Here is a 27,467-nt window from a genome sequence, read left to right on the forward strand (position 1 = left end):
AATTAGCCAATTTAAATTAGTCTGAGAACTTAATTACTATTTTACTGTCAAATTTAATACTCTAACAGCAATCTTATTTTACCCTGTAAATATTAGTGGAAAGGATTGTTTGCCTTCTCGAGTAGGCCCTGAGCATTCCTGGTGCTAGGCTGAATTTAGATATCAAATCCACTTCCCCACACCATGGGTACAAGACAACTCAGACAAGTCTTGTTGCAGTGAGAGGGCAGCTGCTGTCGGCCAATCTCTGTCTGTTGCCTGGGTCCCGATTTGAGCTGGGCATGGGAAGTGAAGCATCCATGGTGGCAAGAGACTTCCCTCAGAAGGGGTAAGGGTTCAGCCCCCTGCAAAGTTGAGGGGGTGAGGGTCTGTGCCCCTCCTCTGTTGACCCCCTAGTTCTCTCCTGATGGCCCCTCTGCGACTGTGCCTGTCTTAGGTTGTTCCTTCCCTGAGGAATCTTACCCGTTTCTGGCTAACCAGCCATCCTCCGGGGCCATGCAGGGTGATGTGAGGTTCAGTTCTGTCTCCTTGGTAGCCTATGCCCCCATGGCCTCCACGCCCAGCACCTGCCTTGGGATCCCCTCGCCTGTTGGTGGGGCCCCAGCACTGATCACATATCTTGGGAACCCAGGTTTCTTCAGGGAGGGCCCAGCTCACCCCATTGGGCGAGAGACAGATCCATGATACCAGCCACCACAAGATTTCAACCTCGGCATCAACAGAAAGCTCAGGCAACAGCTGTGGGCAATTAGATTGTGAGAAGAGGGTCCCTCTTGGCCAAAAGGGCAAGAGGGGCCAATATAGAATGCTCAGGTGCGTTCCCAGGGAGCCCTCTACACAGTGGAAGGTTTTAAATCCTTTTTTAAAAAAATATATAGTTTATTGATTTTTTTACAGAGAGGAAGGGAGAGGGATAGAGAGTTAGAAACATCAATGAGAGAGAAACATCAATCAGCTGCCTCCTGCACACACCCTACTGGGAATGTATCCACAACCAAGGTACATGCCCTTGACCGGAATCGAACCTGGGACCCTTCAGTCCGCAGGCTGACGCTCTATCCACTGAGCCAAACCAGTTAGGGCAGGGTTTAAATCCTTTCATGTCCGCCAAAACCGGTTTGGCTCAGTGGATAGAGCGTCGGCCTGTGGACTGAAGGGTCCCGGGTTCGATTCCGGTCAAAGGCACGTAACTTGGTTGCGGCACGTCCCCAGTAGGAGGTGTGCAGGAGGCAGCTGATCGATGTTTCTCTCTCATCGATGTTTCTAACTCTCTATCCCTCTTCCTTCCTCTCCATAAAAAATCAATAAAATGTAAAAAATAAATAAATAAATCCTTTCATGTCCTTTTTAAATTGCTGCCAGACATTCAAAGAATTAGTTTCTAAGTTTGTTTGGGATAATTGTACATTATGCTGTTGTAATTCTAAAATATATCAAGAGATGTGTTATCTTTGTCTCCAAGCACCATAAAGATGATTTTTTTATTGATTCCCAAAGGTGTGAGGTACTATTATAGGTAATGGGGGTAACACAAATCTGGGAAAAATTATAATGACATTGTAGAATAATATCATGTAAGGATATTATTTGCTCTAGGGCATGGCAATGCCATTTCAAACTGGCTGTCAATTTCTTTTCTTATAGACAAAGTCTTAGTTACATTTTCTGCACCTCTCCCAGGAGCAAGTAGTGATAGTCGCTTCCTTTGGTGTCCACGCAAGCCAGAAACCTCTCTTTAATTTTACACACAAAGGAGCAGTGGTTTGATTTTGTGTCATACAAAAGGGAAGCTGGGTGGCGACCCCTGTGTAATTATACTTCCTTGTCCCACCCATAGTCCTCCTGGATGACCAAGGTGTTTGGTATTATTGGTGACTACATTAGGCGGGGGATCAGCCCACGTAAGGGCTCTTACCCATGAAGGGTCAGGAACATAAGTCCAAAATACTTCCCCATTTGCCCCTGGTAATATTACCGTACAGCTGATTACTGCTAGCAAGGCAAGAAAGGCGTTCTCAGGCGTTCTTGGGGTTCTGGTTACCTCACAATTTCTTTTTTATTTTTTTATTTATTTTTTTATTATTTCTATTATTTTTTTACATATGTGTCCTTATTCCCCCATTACGCCCCACCCCCCACTCAGGCCCCACCCCCCTGTTGTCTGTGTCCATTGATTAGGCTCATATGCATGCACATAAGTCCCTTGGTTGATCTCTCCCCCTTACTCCTACTGACCCCCTCCTTCCCTGAAGTTTGAGGTTCTGATTGACAATTCTCAGTCTCTGGATCTGTTCTTGTTCATCAGTCTATGCTGTTCATTATATTCCACAAATGAGTGAGATCATGTGATATTTATCTTTCTCTGCCTGGCTTATTTCACTTAGCATAATGCTCTCCATCTCCATCCATGTTGTTGCAAATGGTAGGAACTCCTTCTTTTTTACCGCAACGTAGTATTCCATTGTGTAGATGTACCACAGTTTTTTAATCCACTCATCTGCTGATGGGCATTTAGGCTGTTTCCAAATCTTAGCTATGGTGAATTGTGCTGCTATGAACATAGGGGTGCATATGTCCTTTCTGATTCGTGTTTCTAGTTTCTTGGGATATATTCCTACAAGTGGGATCATTGGGTCAAATGGGAGTTCCATTTTTAGTTTTTTGAGGAAACTCCATACTGTTCTCCACAGTGGCTGCACCAGTCTGCATTCCCACCAGCAGTGCACGAGGGTTCCTTTTTCTCGTCATGCTCTCCAGCACTTGTCGTTTGTTGATTTGTTGATGATAGCCATTCTGACATGTGTAAGATGGTACCACATTGTTGTTTTGATTTGCATCTCTCTGATGATTAGTGACTTTGAGCATGTTTTCATATGTCTCTTGGCCTTCTATCTTCTTTCAAAAAGTGTCTATTTAGGTCAGTTGCCCATTTTTTGATTGGGTTGTTTATCTTCCTTTTGTTAAGTTGTATGAGTTCTCTGTAAATGTTGGAGATTAAAGCCTTATCATTGATATCATTGGCAAATAAGTTCTCCCATGCAGTGGGCTTTCTTGTTGTTTTATTGATGGTTTCCTTTGCTATGCAAAAGCTTTTTATTTTGATGTAGTCCCATTTGTTTATTTTCTTTTTAGTTTCCATTGCCCTAGGAGCAGTATCAGTGAAGAAGTTCCTTCGGCATATGTCTGAGATTTTTCTGCCTGTGTATTCCTCTAGTATTTTTATGGTTTCCCGTCTTATGTTTAAGTCCTTTATCCATTTTGAGTTTATTTTTGTGTATGGTGAAAGTTGGTGATCTAGTTTCATTTTTTTTGCATGTATCTGTCCAATTTTCCCAACACCATTTGTTGAAGAGACTGTCTTGACTCCATTGTATGTTCATGCCTCCTTTGTCAAATATTAATTGGGCATAGTGGTTTGGGTCAATTTCTGGGTTCTCTGTTTTATTCCATTGATCTATATGTCTGTTCTTGTGCCAGTACCAGGCTGTTTTAAGAACAATCGTTTTGTAATACAGCTTGATATCTGGTATTGAGATCCCACCTACTTTGTTCTTCTTTCTCAGGGTTGCTGTGGCTATTCGTGTCTATTTTTATTCCAGATGAATTTTTTGAAGGTTCGTTCTAGGTCTGTGAAATATGCCATTGGTATTTTAATGGGAAGTGTATTGAATTTATAGATTGCTTTTGGTAGTATGGATATTTTGATGATGTTGATTCTACCAATCCATGAACATGGTATGTTCTTCTGTTTATGTCTTCCTCTATCCCTTTTTTCAGTGTCGTGTAGTTTTCCACGTATACGTCTTTAACCTCCTTAGTTAAGTTTATTCCTAGGTATCTTCATTTTTTTGGTGCGATGGTAAATGGGATTGCGTTTTTAGTCTCTCTTTCTGTAAGTTCATTATTGGTGTATAGAAATGCCATAGATTTCTTGGCGTTAATTTTGTATCCTGCTACCAAGCCAAATTCATTTATTAAGTTTAATAATTTTTTGATGGAGTCTTTAGGGTTTTCTATGTACAGTATCATGTCTTCTGCAAATAAGGACAGTTTTACTTCTTCTTTTCCAATTTGGATGCCTTTTATTTCTTCTTCTTGTTTGATTCCAATGGCTAGTACTTCCAGCACTATATTGAACAGGAGTGGTGAGAGTGGGCATCCCTGTCTTGTTCCTGTTCTTAGGGGAAATGGTTTTAGTTTTTGCCCATTGAGTATGATGTTGGCTGTAGGTTTGTCATATATGACTTTTATTATGTTGAGGTATGATCCTTCTATTCCCACCTCGCTGAGAGTTTTAATCAAGAAAGGGTGTTGGCTTTTATCAAATGCTTTTTCTGCATCTATTGATATGACTATGTGGTTTTTATCTCTCAATTTGTTTATGTGATGTATTCAGTTTATTGATTTGCGAATATTGAAACATCCTTGCATCCCTGGGATAAATCCTACTTGGTCATGGTGTATGATCTTTCTGACGTACTGCTGGATACGATTTGCTAGAATTTTGTAGAGGATTTTGGCATCTATGTTCATGAGGGATATTGGCCTGTAATTCTCTTCTATTGTGTTATCTTTATCTGGTTTTGGTATTAGGGTGATGCTGGCTTCATAGAAGGAGCTTGGAAGTGTTCCTTACTCTTTAATTTTCTGGAATAGTCTGAGGAGGATAGGTTTTAGTTCTTCCTTGAATATTTGGTAAAACTCCCCTGTGAAGCCGTCTGGCCCCGGGCTTTTGTTTGCTGGAAGCTTTTTGATGACTGCTTCAATTTCTTCCATAGTTATCAGCCTATTGAGATTTTTGGAATCTTCCTGAGTAAGTTTTGGAAGGTTGTATTTTTCTAGGAATGTGTCCATTTCCTCCAGGTTTTCTAGTTTGTTAAAATAGAGTTGTTCATAGTATTTTTTTAAACAATCCTTTGTATTTCTGTGGGGTCTGTTGTTATTTCTCCTCTTTCATTTCTGATTTTGTTTATTTGGGTCCTCTCTCTTTGCTTCTTGGTGAGCCTTTCTAGAGGTTCATCAATCTTGTTTATTCTTTTGAAGAATCAGCTCTTCGTTTTGTTGATCTTTTGTATTGTTTTTTTGGTCTCTATGTCATTCATTTCTGCTCTGATCTTTGTTATTTCCTTCCTTCTGCTTACTGTGGGATTTTCTTGTTGCTCTCTTTCTAATTCTTTGAGTTGTTGAGTTAGATGATTTATTGCCATTTTTTCTTGATTTTTGAGGTAGGCCTGTAGAGCTATAAACTTTCCTCTCAGGACTGCTTTCATTGTGTCCCATAGGATTTGCATTGTTGTGTTTTTATTTTCATTAGTCTCCAGGATGTTTTTAATTTTTTCTTTGATCTCATTGATAACCCAATCATTGTTTAGTAGCATGCTATTCAGCTTCCAAGTGTTTGAATTTTTTGGAATGTTTTTATTGTAGTTTATTTCTAATATTATGCCATTGTGGTCTGAGAAAAGTCTTGATATGATTTCAGTCTTTTTGAATTTGTGGAGACTTTGCTTGTGACCCAATATGTGGTCTATTTTTGAAAATGTCTCATGTGCACTTGAGAAGAACGTATATTCTGGGGCTTTGGGGTGAAATGCTCTGAAGATGTCATTTAGGTCCATTTGATCTTATGTGTCATTTAGAATTGCTGTTTCTTTGCTGATTTTTTGTCTACAGTTTTTATCCAGTGATGTCAGTGGTGTATTAAAGTCCCCTACTATGATTGTATTGTTGATCTCTTCCTTGATATCTTCCAGGAGATTTTTTACGTATTTGGGTGCTCCTGCATTGCGTGCATATATGTTTACCAGAATTATATCTTCTTGTTGAATTGCTCCCTTTAGAATTATGTAGTGGCCTTTCTTAATCTCTTATTATGGCCTTTACTTTGAGGTCTATTTTATCAGATATAAGTATCGCAACCCCAGCTTTTTTCTCATTTCCATTTGCCTGAAAAATGTTTTTCCATCCCTTCACTCTCAGTATGTGTGAATCCTTTGCTCTGAGGTGGGTCTCTTGTAGACAGCAAATATATGGGTCATGTTTCTTATCCATTCAGCTACCCTGTGTCTTTTGATTGGTGCATTTAATCCATTTACATTTAATGTTATTATTGACAAGTACATGTTTGTTGTCATATTTTTCCTTAGTGTTTGTGTTTCTTCTTGCCTTTCTCTTTCTTCTTTTTACAGTAGTCCATTTAGCATCTCTTGCATTGCTGGCTTGGTAGTGATAAACTCTCTTAGCCCTTTTTTGTCTGTGAAGCTCCTGATTCCACCTTCAATTTTGAATGATAGCCTTGCCAGGTATAGTATTCTTGGATTCAGTCCCTTGGTTTGCATCACTTTGCATATTTCATTCCATTCCCTTCTGGCCTGGTGTGTTTCTGTTGAGAAATCAGTTGATATTCTAATAGGAGATCCCTTGTAAGTAACTTTCTGTCTCTCTCTGGCAGCCTTTAAGATTCTTACTTTGTTGTTGGTGTTTACCAATCTAATTATGATGTGTCTTGGTGTCGGTATTTTGGGGTTCAACTTGTTTGGGACTCTGTGTACTTCTTGAACTTGCATAGTTTTTTCTTGCCAATATCAGGGAAGTTTTCTGTCATAATTTCTTCAAACAGGTTTTCTATTCCTTGCTTCTCTTCCTCTCCTTCTGCTATCCCTATTAAGCGAATGTTGTTTCGTTTTGTGTTGTCCCAAAGCTCCCTTAGGCTCTCCTCTTGCTTTTTAAGTCTTCTTTGCAGTTGTTGCTGTGTTTGTTTTTTCCTACCTTGTTTTCTGATTTGCTGATACGGTCCTCAGCCTCTTCTAGTCTACTGTGTAGGCCTTCCATTGTGTTCTTTATTGCAGCTATGTCGTTCTTCATCTCCTCTTGGTCTCTTTTCATGTTGGTGACATTCTCATTCAGCTCCTTATAGTTCTCATTGAGTTGTGTGTATTTGTCATTGAGTTGTGTGTATTTGTCATCCATCCGTTTAAACATCCTTATAACCATTACTCTGAATTCTATCTCTGATAAGCTGCTAGCCTCGAATTCATTTAACTCCCTTTCTGGTGGTTCCTCTTTTTCTTTCCTTTGGGGATTGCTTTTTTGTCTTCCCATGTTTTCCCGTAATGTTTTAATTGTAGATCCAATTGCTTTGCTACCCAGGTTCTTTTGGGGATGGTGCTATTGGCGTAATCTCTCAGTTCTCCTGGGGTTGTTAATCTAGTGTAGCTCCCTACTTGAGCTATTTGGGTTCTCTTGATGTAGGCCTTCGAGCTTGAGAGGCACAACTGCGGTGTCTAGAAGTCAGCCGCTGTGGAGGGGAGTGTCCCAATTTTTGCTGTCTTGCACCCTTAATTGAAATCACGCGTGCCCAGCAGGGACTCAGAGTGGCACCCAGGAACTGTTTGTTGGGGTGATGGGGCTCAGGGGGCCTGCTCTCTGGAAAGGCGTGAGTGCGGTTTCCAGAGTTCTGCAGTCGTGGGGTGGGCAGACCCAACTTTTGCTGTTGCACCTGTGGTGGATAGGCGCTTACTCCCAGTGGCGGCTCACAGGAGCACCCGTGGTACATTTTCCAGCGAGGCACACTGAAGGACTCTGAAGGTCCCTGGCAGTGTAGCCGTGCAATTGAGGCGCCTGTGGGCTGGTATCCAGGATGAGTGAATTCAAAACTTCTACTGCTGGGGGGAAGTGTGCCCCCGTTTTTCAAGATCACACCCAGGGAGAGCTCACAGTGGCTCCCACTAGCACCCTGTGGGTAGATGGGCTCAGGGTGCCTGCCTGTTGGAACTTCGCATCTGTGAAGGTGCACTTGCCGGGCGCAGAGTTCTGATGCACTCTGAGGGGGCCTGGCACTGTGGTTGAGCCGCTGGGGTGAATTGGGGCAGTTATCCAGGAAGAGGGAATTCAGAATTTCTGTTGCGGGGCCACGCGCCCTTGTCTGTGCAGAATCACACCTTCGGGGGCTCTCAGCGGCTCCCAAGCGCTGCCTAAGGAGTGGAGTGCCCTGGCTGCCTGAGGGTCTGGAAACGCGTGAATCCCGAGTGGAGTGCCCTGGCTGCCTGCAGGGCTGGATACTCACGATTCCGGAGTTCTGCCGCTGGGGAGGGCGAGGTTGCACTTACTGCTGCCAAGCCGTGTACCTTTGGAGGTGGAGGTCCCAGGGTCCGCGGGTCTGTAGCTGGGGTAGCAGGATTTTGTCTGGAGTGGCTGCTGGGTCGCGGGGCAGTTCCAAGGCCTGTCTGGTTGGTGGTGTTGATGAGTTCCTAAAAAAGGCCGTTCTCCCCTTCAAGATGGCGTGGGCTCCGTGCTGCAGTCCCACCGTCCGGGGAGTGCCCGCAGCGGTGGTAGTCTCTCCTTGTCAGGGAGAGCCTGTCTGCCGGCCCCTGCTGCCCCTGCGAGATTTAACTTTCCCTCACTCACTCACACACACACCATGCACATCCACACACTCTCTCCTTTCATATCCTCACTCACTCACTTCTTCTCCCTCACCTCCGTTCTGCCACCCGCCATCTTTTCTCCAGCATTTACTTTTCTTATTGGGAAGTTGCGTTATATTCAAAAAACGTTTTTATTTACTTTAACCTTATCTTTTAATCTCTGCTGTGGCACTAGATATCCGAAAACCGGCGTTAATAGAATTCTTTTTCTCAAAAAACATAGTTAGTGGGAAATTTTTAAAAAAATTCAGTTGAATTATATATGTATTTTGCAGATGGACCTGTGTCAAACTTAGCTCATTGGAATATAGCCTTTGATCCAGAGAAGAAACGTAAAAAGACCTTTGAAATCATCCTTAGATACCCTAAAAGGCAGTTTATAAAATTTAGCAGTATTTTATGATTAAAAATTAAGTAAACCAGGAATTGATAAAAATATAATTAAAATAGTTCTTTGAAACCACTAGTAGCCTGGCCAGTGTGGCTAAGTGGTTAAGTGTTGTTCACAGCTTGATTCCCAGTCAGGGCACATGCCTGGGTTGCAGGATCAATCCCCAGTAGGGCGTGTGCAGGTAGCCAATCAGTGATTCTCTTCATCATTGATGTTTCTTTCTCTCTCCCTTTCCCTTTCTCTCTGAAATCAATAAAAAATGTTTTTTAAAAGAGAAAGGAACTACTAGTAAATGTTGATATTCTTTTTAAAAAATTGTTTCTAATCATTTAGAGAGAGAAAGGGGGAGAGAGAGAGAGAGAGAGAGAGAGAGAGAGAGAGAGAGAGAGAGAGACATCAATTTATACCACTTTTTTAATGCATTAATTGGGTGTTTCTTGTATGTACCCTGATTGGGGATGAAACCTGCAACCTTGGCATATCGAGATGACATTCTAATTAATTGAGCTACACAACCAGGGCTAAATGGTGATGTTCTTAAAAGTAAAATAGGAAGTCCTATTATGACTATTATTCAAAACTTCTGGAGGGCTTAGCTGATACAGTAAGATAATAAAGAGGAGTAAGTGCAAATATTGGAAAGAAAGATGGTTATTTTCAGATGATATTTAAGAAAAAATTCCAAGGAAATTAACTAAAAAACGATTAGAACCAATAGTTCTAAATGATAGCTTTGCTAGGTAGAGTAATCTTGGTTGTAGGTCCTGGCTGTTCATCACTTAGAGCAGTGGTCGGCAAATTGCGGCTTACAAGCCACATGCGGCTCGTGAGCCGCAGTTTGCCGCTCTGTTGGCTAATGAGTTTGCCGACCACTGGGATGGGGGCTTAATCACAAGGAACAACAGCCTGTAATTATTGGAATCGAGAGTCTAGGTCAGTGGTCGGCAAACTTATTAGTCAACAGAGCGGCAACCGTGGCTCGCGAGCTGCATGTGGCTCGTGAGCCGCAGTTTGCCGACCACTGACTTAGAGTATGTTTTGCCAATCCCTTCTGGCCTGCAAAGTTTCTGTTGTTTGGTAAGGTGGCTGGATATAGGACTAATAAACCAATTGCAAAATTTCCTTTATACCAACAATGATTAACTCAAAAATGGAAAAAAGACCTCAACATTAGGAATAAATATTGTAGGAATAAATTATAGTGTACTATTTAACAAAAAAATGCAACATTAAAAAATCAGAAACCTCACCTGAGGATGTTTTTATTGATTTTTAAAGAGAAAGGAAGAAAGGGAGGTAGGGAGGGAGGGAGAGAGAAACAGAGAGATATATAGAGGGAAACAATGATAAGTTGCCTCCTGTACATTCTCTGACTGAGAATTGAACCCACTACCTTTTGTTGTATAGGATGATGCCACAACCAACTGAGCGACCCAGCCAGGGTGAAACACAACATTTTTATGAAGAAAACTATACAGCTTATTTGAAAAAAAAAAATCAGAATTAAACAAGATCTGTATTTCTCAGTTCAAACTATTAATTTGGTGAAGGTGGCAGTTCCTCCCTCATTAATTTATAGGTGGAATGGAATGTCAGTCAAAATTCCGCTTCCCTCCTCACCCTTATTTGAGGTAGGAGGAAACTTAACTAATTAAGTAGAAAATATATGTGGAAGGATAATTATATGAGAACTAGAGGCCCGGTGCACGAAATTTGTGCATGGGGCTGTGAGTCCCTCAGCCCAGCCTGCACCCTCTCCAATCTGGGACCCCTCAAGGGATGTCCGACTGCCCGTTTAGGCCCCATCCCGGTAGGATCGGGCCTAAATGGGCAGTCGGACATCCCTTTCACAATCCAGTACTAATGGCTCCCAACTGCTTGCTTGCCTGCCTTCCTGATTGCCCCTAACTGCTTCTGCCTGCCAACCTGATCACCCCCTAACCACTCCCCTGCCAGCCTGATCGACGCCTAACTGCCCCCCTATCTGCCTGATCACCCCTAACTGCCCTCCCCTGCCGGCCTGATTGCCCCCAACTGCCCTCCCCTGCCGGCCTGATCTCTCCCCCAACTGCCCTCCCCTGCCGGCCTCATCACCCCTAACTGCCTTTGCCTTGGCTCCCACCACCATGGCTTTGTCCGGAAGGATGTCGGATGTCTGGAAAATAGCCAGTCGACCCGGTCTAATTAGCATATTACCCTTTTATTTTACAGATAGATTATATAGGATAGGATTACTTAAATGGGGGGGAAGCCTTTTTCATCAGGAAGGGATGCTCTTGGCAGACAAAAACACATAATCCCTATATCTAGACTGATAGCCAGCCATATACACTATACTGCCAAACAGGTCATTAAAAAATTGAACCGCTTTCTTACACCTTACACCAAACAGCTGTTGCCCTTAAAACCACTCCTCATCCCCACCTTAGGTTCTGCCTTCGCAGTTCACCCAGATTAGGTTCTGATTGGTTGGTTTCTATGCCAGTCAGTGTCAAAAGCTCCGCCTCCTAGGCAGCCATTTGCTCCTCGCAATTCACCCAGATTTGGTTCTGATTGGCCGGTTTCTATGCCAGTCAGCATCTCCAGGTCTATCTCTGGGCCTGATGATAGAGGCGGGGCTGATCAGCAGCTGCCCCTGGCTGCTGGCAAGCAGCTGAACTGCTGACCTCTGGGAGAGAGAGAGATAGGCTTGGCACCTGGAGAGGGAGAGAGAAGCAGGGTCTGATCACCCTGATTCTCTCTCCCGGCCTCGCCAGCAGCTGTTGCCACTGCTGATCAACCCCGCCTCACTCTCTCTTCGAGAGGTCATTTATTCAGCCCGCTCGCCTGCTGCACTCGCAGACTGCCGTTTGGTCCAGCCTTTTGGCAAGCGGGCTGAACTGTTGACCTCTGGGAGACGGGGGGAGAGAGAGAGAGAGACTTGGCTGCTGGCAAGGCTGGGAGAGAGAAGCAGGGTCTGATCACCCTGCTTCTCTATCCGGGCCTCACCAGCAACTGCTGCTGCTGCTGCTGATCAGCCCCACCTCTCTCTCTCTGAGAGGTCAGCAGTTGAGCCCCTTGCCTGCTGAGCGTGCATCCTGCTGAACGGTCGAGCCTCTGGTCGTTGTGGATGTTACGACCCTGGGTCTTTATATACACTGAGTGGCCAGATAATTATGATCTCTGAATGCTATATATAATAAAAGGCTAATATGCAAATTGTTTCTTTGACGACGAGTTCGACCAGCAGGCAGGCCAGCCAACCGCCCATGTCCCCTCCTCCTGCCCAGGCTGGCCGGACCCATGCATGAATTCATGCACTGGGCTTCTAACACACACACACACACACACACACACACACACACACACACACACACACGCTGAGTGGCCAGATTATTATGCATTCAGAGATCATAATAATCTGGCCACTCAGTGTATGTAGACTTGAGGCCCGGTGCATAAAAATTCTATCAGCCCTGCCTGCCCCCTCTCACAGTCCTGGAGTCCTCATGGGATGTCCTACTGATGGCTTAGGCCCGCTTCTCTTGGGGAGCGGGTGTAACCCGCAGTCCGGCCTCCCTCTGTGGGAGGTGACCGGGCCGATCATGGGAAGGCAGTGTCCCTATCATCCTGCTGCTGCTGCCTCCATTTCCAGCTGCCGTGGCTGCTGGCCCTCAGCCCTCGCTTCTTAGCGCTGGCCCCACCCCCTGCCCACTGGTGCCTGTGGGGCGATCTGGAGCCAGGCTGGCTGGGGGAGGGGCTGTGGGAGGTTGAGGAACAGCAGGTCGCACCCTGTCCAGCATCTGTGGAGTCGTGGCACTGGGATCGGGTTCGCGCCGCTGCCTCTGCAGGAGAGGCAGCACTGGGACCCAGACCACGCAGTTCCCTCTCCCGCGCCGCCTCTGCGAAAGGGGTGGTGGCGGCGGCAGCAGTGGCACCGCCTCCTCTCCTGCTCGGAGGTGGCAGCGCCTCTACTGCACAGCCAGCCCTTTGCCCTCTTAGCCGCTGTGGCTTTGTCCGGATGAACATCCGGAAGATGTCCAGTCTAATTAGCATATTACCCTTTTATTAGTATAAATAGCATTCTTTTCTATGGAAGGCAACAATCTTTAAATTTAATTTTATATCTAAGCTTATAGATACTTGGTTTGCTGTAGCAGTTTTGAAAACCAGTGGTTCTAAACTCTTTGAAGAATTTGATTAAGTCCCTGATGCTCCATAGCAGTGTCCATGTGTACTTTTTGTTTTGTAATTTACTGTCTAAGTCAGCCGTGGGCAAACTACGGCCCGCGGGCCGGATCCGGCTGTTCTACCCGGTTCTCTTGCTCTCCCCTCCACTCCTTTACTTTGAATTTATATTAGTTCACACAAACATTCCATCCATGCTTTTGTTCCGGCCCTCCGGTCCAGTTTAAGAACCCATTGTGGCCATCGAGTCAAAAAGTTTGCCCACCCCTGGTACTGTCTGAGTTCTTGTTGCAGTGCTCAGGCTGAAGGATTAACACTTGTGCAGGAGCCTCAGGGACTGGCTCTCAGGTCAGATGCTTCCATTGTGGGCCCAGCCCCCATCCCAGTCACCCTCGTGGCCTGTGCCACCCAGATTGCCTGCAGGCCTTCGTATGTAGTATATTTGATCACCAGCCTGTCTTCACAGCTCTCACATAGGCTCCATTGTCCACTTGGGCTTCACTTAAAAACCACAAGTTCAAGGCTAAAAATCATTAAAAATTTCAGGATGGCAACAGTATGAGATTTAGCATGGGCCCTTTTAAGTGCTGGGCCCTATGCGACTGCACAGGTCACACTCATGAGTTGGCCTTGACTGCAGTCCATCACAGTTGATTTCTCCTTTCTAGAACCTTACACACATGTACTTATTCCATTGGCTTGGGACACCCTTCTCTCTTTTGCCTAGTTAACATTTAATTACTTGGATCTTAGTGCAGTGGTCCATTTTGTCAAAAACCCTGAGCATGCTGAACTAGCTTAAATTCTTTTTCTTTTTCTACCATTTGCTTAGTTACGTTTATTACACCTCAAATTTATGCTGTTTTTGTGGTTCTGTGATTGACTCCTTTTGAATTATAAGCTTCATGCGGACAGGGATTCTGTTTGGTTTTGCTTATCATTGAAGCACTGTTGTGTCCAAAGCATCTGGCACATTGCCTGGCACCTAGGGGGCATTTGATAGTAGTTTGGACTGATGTGTATGAACAGAAATCAATAAAAAATACATGGCTGGGCTCAAAACATTTAAAAAATATTTTTTTTATTAAAGAGAGGAAGGGAGAAGGAGAGATAGAAACATCGATGAGAGAGAAATATCAACATGATCGGCTGCCGCCTACACACCCTCAACTGGGGATAGGGCCCACAACCCTGGCATGTGCCCTCACCGGGAATTGAACCAGTGACCTCTAGTTTCCTGGGTCAACACTCAACCATTGAGCCACACTGGCTGGGCTCAAAACATTTTTTAATGCCAAAGTGACTTATGGTGAAGGAGAGTTAATATATATATCGGGGGAAGCTGGCAATACCCCGAAACAGCTGTGTAATCTCAGAATTTTTCAACTGTTATCTTAAAAAATTAATAATAGGAACTTTATAGTAATCCATAATATATCCACCTTTTAATATAAAACTAGAGGCCCAGTGCATGAAATTCGTGCATGGGGGTGGGGGGTTCCCTCTGCCCAGCCTGCACCCTCTCCAAACTGGGACCCCTTGATGGATGTCCGACTGCCTTTCGCAATCCAGGACCGCTGGCTCCTAACCGCTCGCCTGCCTGCCTGCCTGCCTGACCTCCCCTAACCCTTCTGCCTGCCTGATGGCCCCTAACCACCTCTGCCTGCCTTTTCACCCCTAACTGCTCCCCTGCTTGCCTAATTTCCCCTAACCGCCTCTGCCTTGACCCGCACCTAGGACCCAGGACTCCCTCTTCCTGCCGGTCGCAGGCACCCAGGACTCAGTCCGGCTTCGCCCAGGCCGGGCGCAGCCGCAGGGGACCGTGGGCAGGTGGCTTCACCTGGGCCGCAGCCACAGGTGCTGGCGCCTGGGACCACGGGGCGGGAGGCTTGTCCCTCCTGGGCTGCAGGTACAGGCGCAACCACTGGCGCCCAGGACCGCAGTGCAGGCAGCTTGTAGCTGCTGGTGGCTTGTAGATGCTGGCACCCAGGCCTCAGGCGCCTGGGATCGCAGGGCGGTCAGCTTGTCCCTCTCCCGCGCTGCAGGCGCAGCCGCTGGTGCCTGGGACTGCGGGGCTGGCGGCTTCTCCCTCTCCCAGGCCGCATCCTGGCTGGTCCCCATTCCTCTCTTGTGAGCTCATTTGTGCGTGGCTGGTCCTCATTACTCTCTCCCCAGTGTTGAGTGTCAGAACCTTTATGGCGTGAGGGTGTGATGACCATTTGCATATTAGCTCTTTATTATATAGGATTATATAGGATTATGTGACCCTGTCCTTTGAACAAAATTAATTAGAAAGTGGCTCTATCCTTATTTTGTAGTTTTGTGGCAGGGATTAGAGAATTAATTAGAAACACCAGTTGTATGGTAGTGACCTAATCAGACGACAGGAGAACAATCACCCTGTTGCTGTATTGTAAGTATACATGGGAATTATTAAAATTTAGAAATTGAAAGGCAGTATAATATTGAGGATCTGGAGCCAGACTATCTGGATTCTTCTTGGCTCCTCCTGGGACTAGCTGTGTGACATTTGGTAAGCCATTTAACCTCTGTGTGTGTGTTTTTCGTCTCTAAAATAGGAAAATAATGATATCTATCTCAGGAAGTTAATATAAAGATTAAATTGTTTCACTTACATTATAAGAAAAGTATTTAGTGTAGTGCCTGCCACATAGTAAACGCTCTGTAAGTGTTAACAATTATTTTGTACTGTACTGTATCAAATGACTGTGTTAAAGCACCTAAGTTAAGGGAGCATTATTATAAGCACTCAGTAAATATTAGTTGAGTTAATTAAATTTCGTCTATAGCAGTGTTGATAGGATTTTCTGTGTTGATTAAAATGTTCTATGTATACATTCTTCAGCATGGTAGCCAGTAGCCATGTGTGGCTGTTGAATACTTGAAATGTGGCAAGTGCAGTGGAGGAGGTAAATTTTAAATTTTACTTAATTTAAATGGCCGCACAGGGGGAGTGGCTATCATAGTGGGCAACACAGAGTGTGGTTGTGTGTCTATTTGCATTCTTCTTCTGTTTTGTAAACTGGTCTCAGATGTCACATAATCCTCATAGGTCCCATCATTACTTCTGCTTGTTACATTCCCACTGTTAAAATGAATACTGATTTTTATTATTCTGACTTCTTTTCTTGCTTTAGAATCTTTAAAACACAATACTGTTGAAAAGAAAACATTGATGGTACTATATATGATGGTACTATATACTTTATAATTATAAGTTATTTTCATTTGTAGATTTATAAGTGCCAAATAGAATGATCAAAACAATGTTTTTTTTCATCATTATATATACACCTACCTTTAACATTTATCCATTTATGAACTATATCAAGAAAAATATTTACACAGATATCATAAAAGTACACAATATTGTCACATCCTTTTATTTTTATTTTATTATTTTAAAAATCGATTTTCGAGAGGAAGGGAGTGGGAGGGAAATAGTGATCAGTTGCTTTCCATACACCCCAACCAGGGATTGAACCTACAACCTGGATATGTGCCCTGACCTGGAATTAAACCTCGACCCTTTGATGCAGGGATGACGCTCCAGCCAACTGAGCCACATCATTAGCCAGTGCTGTCACATATCCTTTTAGCAAGACAAGTTCGTTCAGGTTCTTGTCACAGAATATTTGGTAATAAAGTAATTTTTTTGTAATGATCTCACCATGGCTTTTTTTTTTTTTTAATTCATTTATCTTTTAAATTGGTGAGAGAGAGAAGAAACATTGATTTTTTTAAAAATAGTTTCTTTGTATTTATTAAATTAAATTTATTGTGCTGACATTTGTCAACATGAACATAGAAGTTTCACCTGGGTTTCTATGTTACAAAACCTGTATATTGCACCATGTGCCCAACGCTTTTTCTGACTTATTTCATTTAGCATAATGTTCTCAAGGTCCATCCATGTTGCAAATGGTGCTATTTCATCCTTCATATGGCTAGCATTCTGTTGTGTATATGTACCACATCTTTATCCAGTCCTCTATTGCAGGACACTTTGGTTGTTTCCATGTCTTGACCACTGTGAATAATGCATATATGTGCATATATCTTTGCAAATACATGACTTTGAGGTTTTCGGTGTATACCCTGGAGAGGGATTGATGGGTCATATGGTAGCTCTATTCTTAATTTGTTGAGAAATCACTAGACTGCTTTCCATAGTGGTTGTACCAGTCTATATTCCCACCAACAGTGAATGAGGGTTCCCCTTTTTCCACAACCTCTCCAACACTTGTTATTGCTTTTCTTGTTAATAATGCCCACGCTAAAAGGTGTGAGGTAGTATCTCATTGTAGTTTTGATTTGCATTTCCCTAATTGCCATTGAGATTGAACATCTTTTCATATACCTATTGGCTGTTTGTCTTCTTGGGGAGAGGTGTATTTTCAGGTCCTCTGTCTACTTAAAAAAAAAAAAAAAAATATATATATATATATATATATATATATATATATATATATATATATATTTATTTTAGAGAGGAAGGGAGAGGGAGGGAGAGAGAGAAACATCAATGGAGAGAGAATCATTGATCTGTTATATCCTGCACGTTGTGGGGATCGATCCTGCAACCGGGGCATGTTTCCTGACTGGGAATCAAACCATGACCTCCTGGTTCGTAGGTCTATGCTCAACCACTGAGCAACGCCAGCCGGGCCTCTGCCCACTGTTCTGGTTGTTTGTTTGTTTGGTGTTGAGCTTTATGAGTTCTTATATATATTTTGGAAATTGAACCTTTGTTGGAGCTACTGTGTGTGAATATCATCTCCCATCTGGCTGGCTGCCTCTTTTGCCAAACGGGTTTCGGCATGCCTCTTTGTTTTGTTGTCAATTTCTTTTGCTATGCAGAAGCTTTTTTGATATAGTCCCATTATTTTATTTTTGCCTTTACTTCCCTTGCATTTGGGGTCAAGTTCTTAAAATGTTCTTTACGACTAAAGGTCTATAAGTTTTGTACCTATATTTTCTTATATGTAACTTACTGTTTCGGGGCTTATAGTTAGGTTTTTGATCCACTTTGAGTTAATTATTGTACATGGGGACAAACTGTAATTCAGTTTTATTCATTTGCATGTGGTTTTCCAAGCACCATTTATTGAAGAGACTATCTTTACTCCATTGTGTGTTTCTGGCTCCTTGTGGAAAATTATCTGTCCATATACATATGGTTTTATAGCTGAGCTCTCTATTCTGTTCCACTGGTCTGTGGTCTCTTTCTCTGCCAATACCATGATGTTTTGGTTATCGTAGCTCTGTAGTATAATTTGAAGTCAGGTAGTGTGATACCTCCAGCTTTGTTCTTTTTTCTCAGGATTGCTTTGGCTATTCTCGGGGTCTTTTATGGTTCCATACAAATCTGTTGATTTTTCATTCTATTTCTTTAAAAAATGACAGTGGGATTTTGATGGGGATTGCATTAAGTCTGTATATTGCTTTCAGTAATATTGCTATTTTAACTATGTTGGTTTTTCCAATCCATGAACATGGGATATTTTTCCATTTTATATTTTTTCAATCACTTTTAATAAAGCTTTGTTATTTTCAGTATATAGGTCTTTCATGTTCTTTGTTAAGTTTATTCCTAGGTATTTTATTCTTTTGGTTGCAATTGCAAAAGGAATTGTTTTGAGAAACATTGATTTGTTGTTCCACTTATTTATGCATTCATTGACTGTATGTGACCTGATTGGGAATCGAACCCATAACTTTGGTGTATCAGGATGATGCTCTAACCCAGCCGTGGGCAAACTACGGCCCACGGGCCGGATCCGGCCCGTTTGGCTGTTCTATCTGGCCCACGGAGCCAAAAGAGCGGAGGGTTCTCTTGCTCTCCCCTCTGCTCCTTTACTTTGAATTTATATTAGTTCACACAAACACTCCATCCATGCTTTTGTTCCGGCCCTCCGGTCCAGTTTAAGAACCCATTGTGGCCCTCGAGTCAAAAAGTTTGCCCACCCCTGCTCTAACCAAATGACTCTACCTGCCTAGGGCCTGGCTTATTTATTTATTATTGTTATTAAAAATATATTTTTTTATTGATTCAGAGAGAGAGAGGGACGGAGAGATAGAAACATCAGTGATGAGAGAGAATCATTGATCAGCTGTCTCCTCCATGCCCCCTACTGGGGATCGAGCCCGCAACCTGGGCATGTGCTCTGACTGGGAATCGAACTGTGACCTACTGGTCGATGCTCAACCATTGAGCCACAATGGCCTTTTTTTTTTTTTTTTTTTTTTTAAATAGTTTACCCTTCTACTGAAGATCCTAGCTTTATGTGGAAGGATGTTCTCTTAGATCTCCACTTTGGGAAGGCCCTGGCTATGTCTCCTCTTTTCTGTAACTTGGGCAGCTGTCAAAATGAAAACTCAAGGTCACTTAGGGTTGATGAGTCTTTAGGGTGCATGCATGCGTGCTTCCTTTCATCTTTAGATCCCTGCTTTTGCTTCCTTTTTACTAGTAGCTTCTGAGGATTCCTTAATTTCTTGTAAGCTCAGCAAAACATTAAAAATGTTTGGAAATATTTTATTCACCATTTTTATTTGGTTTTAGCACAAGAGTTCAAGGTATCTAGTCATCATCATCACTAATGGAAAGCCAACAACATTTAAAAAGTAACAATTATCATTTTGTGCTAGTGATTTACATTTAGATAGGAGCCAGTGGTAAGTTCCAAAGGTTTAAGGAGACTGAAAATCTAGCAAATTCTTATCATTAACTTAAAATCTTCAGTGAATGAAGATTTTACTATCAAAGATTTTTACTATCCATGTTTTTGGCTGGTACAAGTTTTGTCATCTGTAAAATGGGGATAATAATAGTATCCACCTCATAGGATTGTTGTGAGGTTTAGTGAGAGACTTTCTATCTATCTATTTGATTATAGTCTCTAGAGGCTCAGTGCATGAAAATTCATGCACAGGTCGGGGGTCCCCCTGCCTGGCCTGCCCCCTCTCACAGTCTGGGAGCCCTCAGGGGCAGGAGGCGACCTGGCGATCAGGGGAAGGCAACGCCCTCATCACACCTCTGCTGCTGCCACTGCCAGCAGCACAAGCCTTGGCCAGCCCTGGTTACCTGAGCCTCGGGCGGCCCTGGGCGGCTGGGCAGCCACTATCTGAGGCTTGCTGGTGCCTTGGACCCGCCCTGGGTGGCTGGGCAGCCGCCATCCGAGGCTTGCCTGTGCCTTGGGCCAGCGCTGGGGGGCTGAGGGCAGGTCCGGCCGCACCGTGAGCCTGCCTCCCCCCTGGCTGGGCTGAAAGGACTGTGGGGTTCTGGCAGCAGCCACACCATGCACCTGTCACCCTCCCCACCACCCAGCGGGGCTGAAAGGACTGGGGAACTCTGGAGGGGCTGAGGGGACTGGGCGCTGCCAGCTTTGTGACGGCATGATGGTCAATATGCATATTCCCTCTTTATTAGATAGGATTGTGTATGAAATCTGATGTTTTATAAGTGGAATATCAGCCCTGGTCAGTGTGGCTCAGTTAGTTGAGTGTCATCCCATGCACTGAGAAGATTTTGGTTTAATTCCCAGTCAGAGCACATGACTGGGTCTCAGGCTTGATCCCCAGTAGGGGGCAGGCAGGAGGCATCTGATCGATGCTACCCTCTCACATCAATGTCTGTATCCCCCTCCCTTTCCCACTCCGCCACCCCTTCCCCCCGTGAAATGAATAATAGAAACATTTTAAGTGGAATCTCATTCTTTGTTATATTAAAATGATATTCAGATCTGTACTTTATAAAGTGTGTGAATATCAGGGTGTCCAAAGACATTTGGCTTTAGAAAATATTTTTTTTTGTAAAGTAACTAGCATATTAACTTGTAAAATTATGCCTGTGTAGTGCTGCTTTTCAAGGATGATGAGAAAAAAAGAAAGTATAACTCAGAAATTTTTTGAGTAATCTATAGTTGATTTGTATTTCCAGAAGTGTAATGCGGTAGTTGGTGCCTAGTAATGTGCTGAGTACTCAGGGTATAACCAGCAGACATTTATGATGAAATTACCTTGTGAAAACAAAATCACTCTAACCGGTTTGGCTCAGTGGTTAGACTCAGCGTCGGCCTTTGGACTTAAGGGTTCCAAGTTTGATTCCGGTCAAGAGGATGTACCTCAGTTGTGGTCACATACCCAGTAGGGGGTGTGCAGGAGGCAGCTGATTGATGTTTCTCTCTCATCGATGTTTCTAACTCTATCCCTCTCCCTTCCTCTCTGTAGAAAATCAATAAAATGTATTAAAAAAAAAACACACCACAAACTCAATGTGTTGAATTGGGGAAGATAGTGGGAATGAAGAATTTGCAAATGGAAGGAAAAACATATATTTAGCAGTTAGCTGTTCACCGTGTATTCTTAATAAAGCTTTTAAAGTATTAAAGAGTTTGACGCTATGCTTTATTGGAAATGTTTGCTCTTTTACCTACAGAGCTATAGAGGGTGCTGTATCCTTAAGAAAAGTAGTGGGAATTGGCTTTAATTTCATTAGGCCAGAGCATCGAAGTTAATTTATTTTTCTTGGATGTACATCTTTTTTTTTCTTTCTACTATTTTAACTGAAATTAGAATGACTAATGTTGCATAATTTGTATAGTTTACAATGAATATTGATCTCATGGACTTGGTTGCGAAATGTTCGTCTTCCAGATTATTTAAATATAGTTGAAATTATGATTTCCCTACTTTATACTGGTTATAATAACAAAGGTTTATTTTCCTACCATCTGCCTTCTCCCTATCCTCCCAAATTGAGAATTGTCATGTTTTGATTGGTAGGCTTTATAAACAGTCTCTTCTCATCTTCAGATGGGTCAAAAAACAAACCATATAATGGGACTATATGCTTTGGTAGGTCTGGTTCAAAGGGTATTATCTTGAGACGAGAAATTGTTAGAACAAAGTAGAATTTCAAAACCTTGCAGACTTCAGAAGTTGTTGTTTCTTTTAGAAGCTGATTAATTTATTCAGATAGGAGTTCTTTAAGTTCCAGACTTTACTTATTCTCTATTTTTAAAAATTTTATGGTGATTTTATTTTATTTTATTTTTTTTATTAAATAAATCTTTATTCAGATTATTACAATTATTTCTCCTTTTTCCCCCCATATCTCCCCTCCACCCATTTCCCACCACACCTTCTGCCCTTACCTCCCCACCACTGTCCTCGTCCATAGGTGTATGATTTTTGTCCAGTCTCTTCATGAACCCCCCATACCCCTTTCCCCCTGAGAATTATCAGTCCACTCCCTTTCTATGCCCCTGATTCTATTATATTCACCAGATTATTCTGTCCCTCAGGTTTTTAATTCACTTGATTTTTAGGTTCGCTTGTTGATAGATATGTATTTGTTGTTCATAATTTTTCTCTTTACTTTTTTCTTCTTCCTCTTCTTTAAGAATACCTTTCAGCATTTCATATAATACTGGTTTGGTGGTGATGAACTCCTTTAGCTTTTTCTTGTCTGTGAAACTCTTTATCTGCCCTTCAATTCTGAATGATAGCTTTGCTGGGTAGAGTAATCTTGGTTGTAGGTTCTTGCTATTCATCACATTGAAAATTTCGTGCCACTCCCGTCTGGCCTGCATAGTTTCTGTTGAAAAGTCAGCTGACAGTCGTATGGGTGCTCCCTTGTAGGTAACTAACTGTTTTTCTCTTGCTGCTTTTAATATTCTCTCTTTGTCTTTTGCTCTTGGCATTTTAATTATGATGTGTCTTGGTGTGGTCCTCTTTGGATTCCTTTTGTTTGGGGTTCTGTGTGCTTCCTGGACTTGTAAGTCTATTTCTTTCACCAGGTGGGGGAAGTTTTCGGTCATTATTTCTTCAAATAGGTTTTCAGTATCTTGCTCTCTCTCTTCTTCTGGCACCCCCATAATTCTGATGTTGGTACGCTTGAAGTTGTCCCAGAGTCTTCTTACATTATCTTCAACTTTTTGGATTTTTTTTTTTGCTTTTTGCTTTTTCGGTTGAGTGTTTTTTGCTTCTTTGTAATTCAATTCTTTGACTTGATTTTTGTGTTCCTCTTGTCTGTTTTTGGGTCTCTGTATAATATTTTTTATTTCAGTCAGTGTATGTTTAATTTCTAGTTGGTCCTTTTTCATATCTTCGAAGGTCTCGTTATACTTATCGGCCTTTTCTAGGATATTCTTAAAAAGCCTTATAACCGTGGTTTTGAATTCTATATCCAGTCGTTTGTTTTCCTCCATTTCTTTCGTTTGTGATCTGATTCTTTGATGCCGCATTTTCATTGCTTCCCTGAGTTGGTAAGGTAGATTTGTGTGCTAGGTTTCCAATATGGCCCAGTGTGTCTGCCTCCCCAGTTAACCTGAGGTGGACACTCTTGGTGCACCCCTTTGTGGACTGTGTGTACAGCCTTGTTGTAATTAAGTCTTTATTGTTGTTGGTATCACTGGGAAGAATTGACCTCCGGGCCAGTTGGCTGTAAGGATCAGCTGTGTCTATGCTGGGAGAAGTTCGGTGCTGGAGACAGCCTTATAGGATTAGATTTGCCAAATTGCAATAGCCTCTGTGCTCAGCTTGGATGGGGTGGAGTCTCAGTCTTGGCTTCCCGTCAGCCTTGCCCTTGCGCGCACGTGTGCGCCTTCAGACCTCTGCCTTCCCGGCTCCCGAGTCTCCGCCCGAGAGTCCAGACTCCCCCGACAAGAGCGTGGGTCCCCAGGGGCTCGCCTGGAACTGGGGTTCACTGCAGTCAGATCTGGGGCTCAGTGCATTCAGGAGCCTCTGACTCCCTTCCACTAGGGAAAGCCTGTGGCAACTTCCGCAGCCTTTGTGCGCACTGGCACGCGCGCACTTTCAGTCCTCCGCCTTCCCCGGCTCCCGAGTCTCCGCCCGAGAGTCCAGACTCCCCCTGTAAGAGCGTGGGTCCCCAGGGGCTCGCCCGGAACTGGGGTTCAGTGCAGTCAGAACTGGGGTTCAGTGCGGTCGGGGGCTTCCTTCCCCCTTCCGCCAGAGAAAGTCAGCCAGGCTCTCAGCCGCCCTTCCTCTCTGCGCGCACAAAGACCCTTTGCGTACCTCCAATTCTCTGTGAGCTTTTCTCTTTCCTTCTAGTTGTAGAATTTTCACTCAGCCAGCTTTCCTGTGGTTCTGGATGGTGTCCGTTCTGTCTTTTAGTTGTAGTTTTGAAATTGTTGTGCCAGGCAGCAGTTTAGGTGTTTACCTATGCCGCCATCTTGGTTTCTCTTAATTGTGATTTTAGAAAACTTGAGGTCGAATTATCTGATAATACTTTTTTTTTTTATATATATGTTTTATTGATTTTTTTACAGAGAGGAAGGGAGAGGGATAGAGAGTTAGAAATATCGATGAGAGAGAAACATCGATGAGAGAGAAACATCGATTAGGTGCCTCCTGCACATCCCCCACTAGGGATATGCCTGCAACCAAGGTACATGCCCTTGACCGGAATCGAACCTGGGACCCTTTAGTCCACAGGCCGATGCTCTATCCACTGAGCCAAACCAGTTAGGGCAATACTTTTTTTATGATGGTTAAAAAAGTTTGGGTTTTTATTGTTTTTGCTAAACTGCTAAAAATCTTTATTTTGAAGGCAGGGATGCAATTATTAATTTTGATCCATTTATTTAATTTTAAAAAAAGGGGAAAGAGATAATGGTTTAAAGAAATAGTAGTTAACCCCCACTGCATCCTTGAAGTTCTAGTCAGTGACATGAGCATCACCCACTTTCCACTCAGAGCACACTATTCAGATGATGGCACACTTTGCCCCAGTGGATCACCCTGAAGGCACAGGGCAATGGGTACTAGTTTTAGCTCTCAGCAGGTTATTCAAACCAGGTAAAGTGGTAGGCTAAAGTCCAGAAATTCTTTTCCCCCCCTTGTTAATCCTCATCCCTATCTAATAAAGAGGGAATATGCAAATTGACCATCATGCTGTTACAAAGATGGCGGCGCCCAGTCCTTTCAGCCCAGCCGGAGGAGCGGCATGCGCACGGTGTCGCTGGACCCGCCCTCAGCCGCCCAGGGCCAGCCCGAGGTGCAGGCAAGTCTCGGATGGTGGCTGCCCAGCCGCCCAGGGCCACCCGAGGCTCAGGTAACCAGGGCCGGCAGTGTCAGCATCAGAGGTGTGATGGGGGCATTGCCTTCCCTTGATCGCCAGGTCGCCTCTCACCCCTGAGGACTCCCGGACTGTGAGAGGGGGCAGGCTGGGCTGAGGGACCCCCCCGCTCCAGTGCATGAATTTTCATGCACCGGGCTTCTAGTGTGTGTGTGTGTGTGCGTGCGTGTGTGTGTGTGTGTGTGTGTGTGTGTGTGTGTTTACTGATTTCAGAGAGGAAGGGTGAGGGAGAGATAGAAACATCAATGATGAGAGAGAATCGGTTGACTGCCTCCTGCACACCCACCTCTGGGGATTGAGACCATAACCTGGCATGTGTCCCTGACCGGAATCAAACCTGGGTCCCTTCAATCCGAAGGCCAATGCTCTATCCACTGAGCCAAACCGCTTAGGACAGGGGTGGGCAAACTTTTTGACTCAAGGGCCACAATAGGTTCTTAAACTGGACCGGAGGGCCGGAACAAAAGCATGGATGGAGTGTTTGTGTGAACTAATATAAATTCAAAGTAAACATCATTACATAAAAGGGTACGGTCTTTTTTTTTTTTTTATTTCAGTAGTTTTATTCGTTTCAAACATTTTAACAAGAAGAATGTAAACACTAATTATTATAATTTGAAACTTCAAAAAATGGAGGAATCATAGCACCATAGCATACCTTATATTGAAGATGGCAAAGGCAAAATAAAATTGCCTAACAAAGGAAAGGTACAAAAGCCTTTCAAATTAAACTTAAATATAATAAAATAATTTAAAACTAAAACAAATAGAAAAGAACAAAATGTGTAAACAGTAAATTAAACATTTTCTTTAGTGCAACTTCCAAATTATGCCCGGGACGTAGATGTAGATGGCAATGTAGACTGGGTTGAAAGGTTTTTGGTCTTTAAAACATCAACTTTAGTGGGAACAGTGTTGTTGGTCTCCTTTTTAGCTAATGCTCTGATACTGTGCTCTCCAGGGGCGTGTCTCCCTACATCACCACAATAACGTGTCTACGCATTCCCAGGGTGATGTCGGGGGACGCGTCCGCGGGCATTACAAGGAGCCTCTGGAAGATTGAGAGGTTGTTCCTTCTACTGAATGGGCGGAATCAGAAGAAGGAGCTGTGGCCGTGTTTCCCGACATTGCCATGTTAACACTGCTGCTGGTGAAAGAGCGGAGGGGAGAGCAAGAGAACCCTCCGCTCTTTCGGCTCCGCGGGCCGTAGTTTGCCCACGGCTGGGCTAGGAGGAGCCTGCAACCATGGTACATGCCCTTGACTGGAATGGAACCCGGGACCCTTTGGTCCACAGGCCAACTCTTATCTATTGAGCTAAACCGGCAAGGGCTGTTCAGAAATTCTTTCCAGGATTTCTGTCCATTGGCTGATCACATACAAACTATCAGAAGCTTATAAAATTTAAGGGGGGTGGGGAAGGAGGAGGTTGGCAGAAGATAAATTATATAGGTCATTCAAGCTTTCTCCTGGGCTAGTGACTCTGGATACAGACTTCAAGAGAGGTTGGGATAGGTGGACTCTAGGTTTCTGATGAAAGAAAATCATCCCTTGAGGAGGAGTTGAGATGTGCCATGCAGAGAAGTTCTTGCAGAGGGCACTGTAGAAAGGGCAGTTGATCCTCCCATCTAGGAGATAGGAGGTTCTCCTAGTACCTTGAGGTAAGATGGAAGGCTGATGGAGAATCCTGAGGTTTCGGCCAAATGTGAGACTGGTACACACATACAAACTGGAAAGCCATCAGGAACACCCAAAACCAGCTCCCACCTACATTCATTGGCTCTGCAAAGTGCTGCCAGAGATTCTTGCTATCTGTTAGTAAAAAGAAACCTGTAAGAAGCAGACAATATTTAGAGAACATTCAAATATCTCTTAACAAAGATTATATATTTAAAGTTAAGGTAAGTAAAACTGATTCAAGCCATACCCTCTGTAAAAAAAAAAAAAGAAAAATTTAAAGTGAGACGTCTGCTGCTGTAGTCTCAACTTAAGTATCACAGTCGAAGAGAAGATGTAAAAGTTTCTTTCATTCATTTAGAAGGCAAGTATGCCACTTATAAAAACACTAGAGGCCCGGGGCATGAAATTACGAAATTTGTGTGCTGGAAGGGGTGGTGTGTCCCTCAGCTTAGCCTGCACCCTCTCCAATCTGGGACTCCTTGGGGATGTCTGACTGCTGGTTTAGGATCGGGCCTAAACTGGCAGTCGGACATTCCTCTCACAATCCAGGACTGCTGGCTCCTAACTACTCACCTGCCTGCCTACCTCATTGTCTCTAACTGCTTCTGCCTGCCAGCCTAATCACCCCCTAACTGCTCCCCTGCCGGTCTGATTAATGCCTAGGTGCTCCCCTGCCAACCTGCC

At 43.6% G+C, this 27,467-nt stretch overlaps 1 protein-coding gene across 3 annotated transcripts in view; it reads left to right on the plus strand.

The window, feature by feature from the left end:
• XPO4 (exportin 4) overlaps window positions 1-27,467 on the plus strand; it is a 172,814-nt gene that overhangs the window by 15,086 nt on the left and 130,261 nt on the right. The window lies entirely within an intron of this gene.

The sequence above is a fragment of the Plecotus auritus genome (assembly GCF_963455305.1).
Source record: "Plecotus auritus genome assembly, chromosome: 3".
Lineage (NCBI taxonomy): Eukaryota > Metazoa > Chordata > Mammalia > Chiroptera > Vespertilionidae > Plecotus > Plecotus auritus.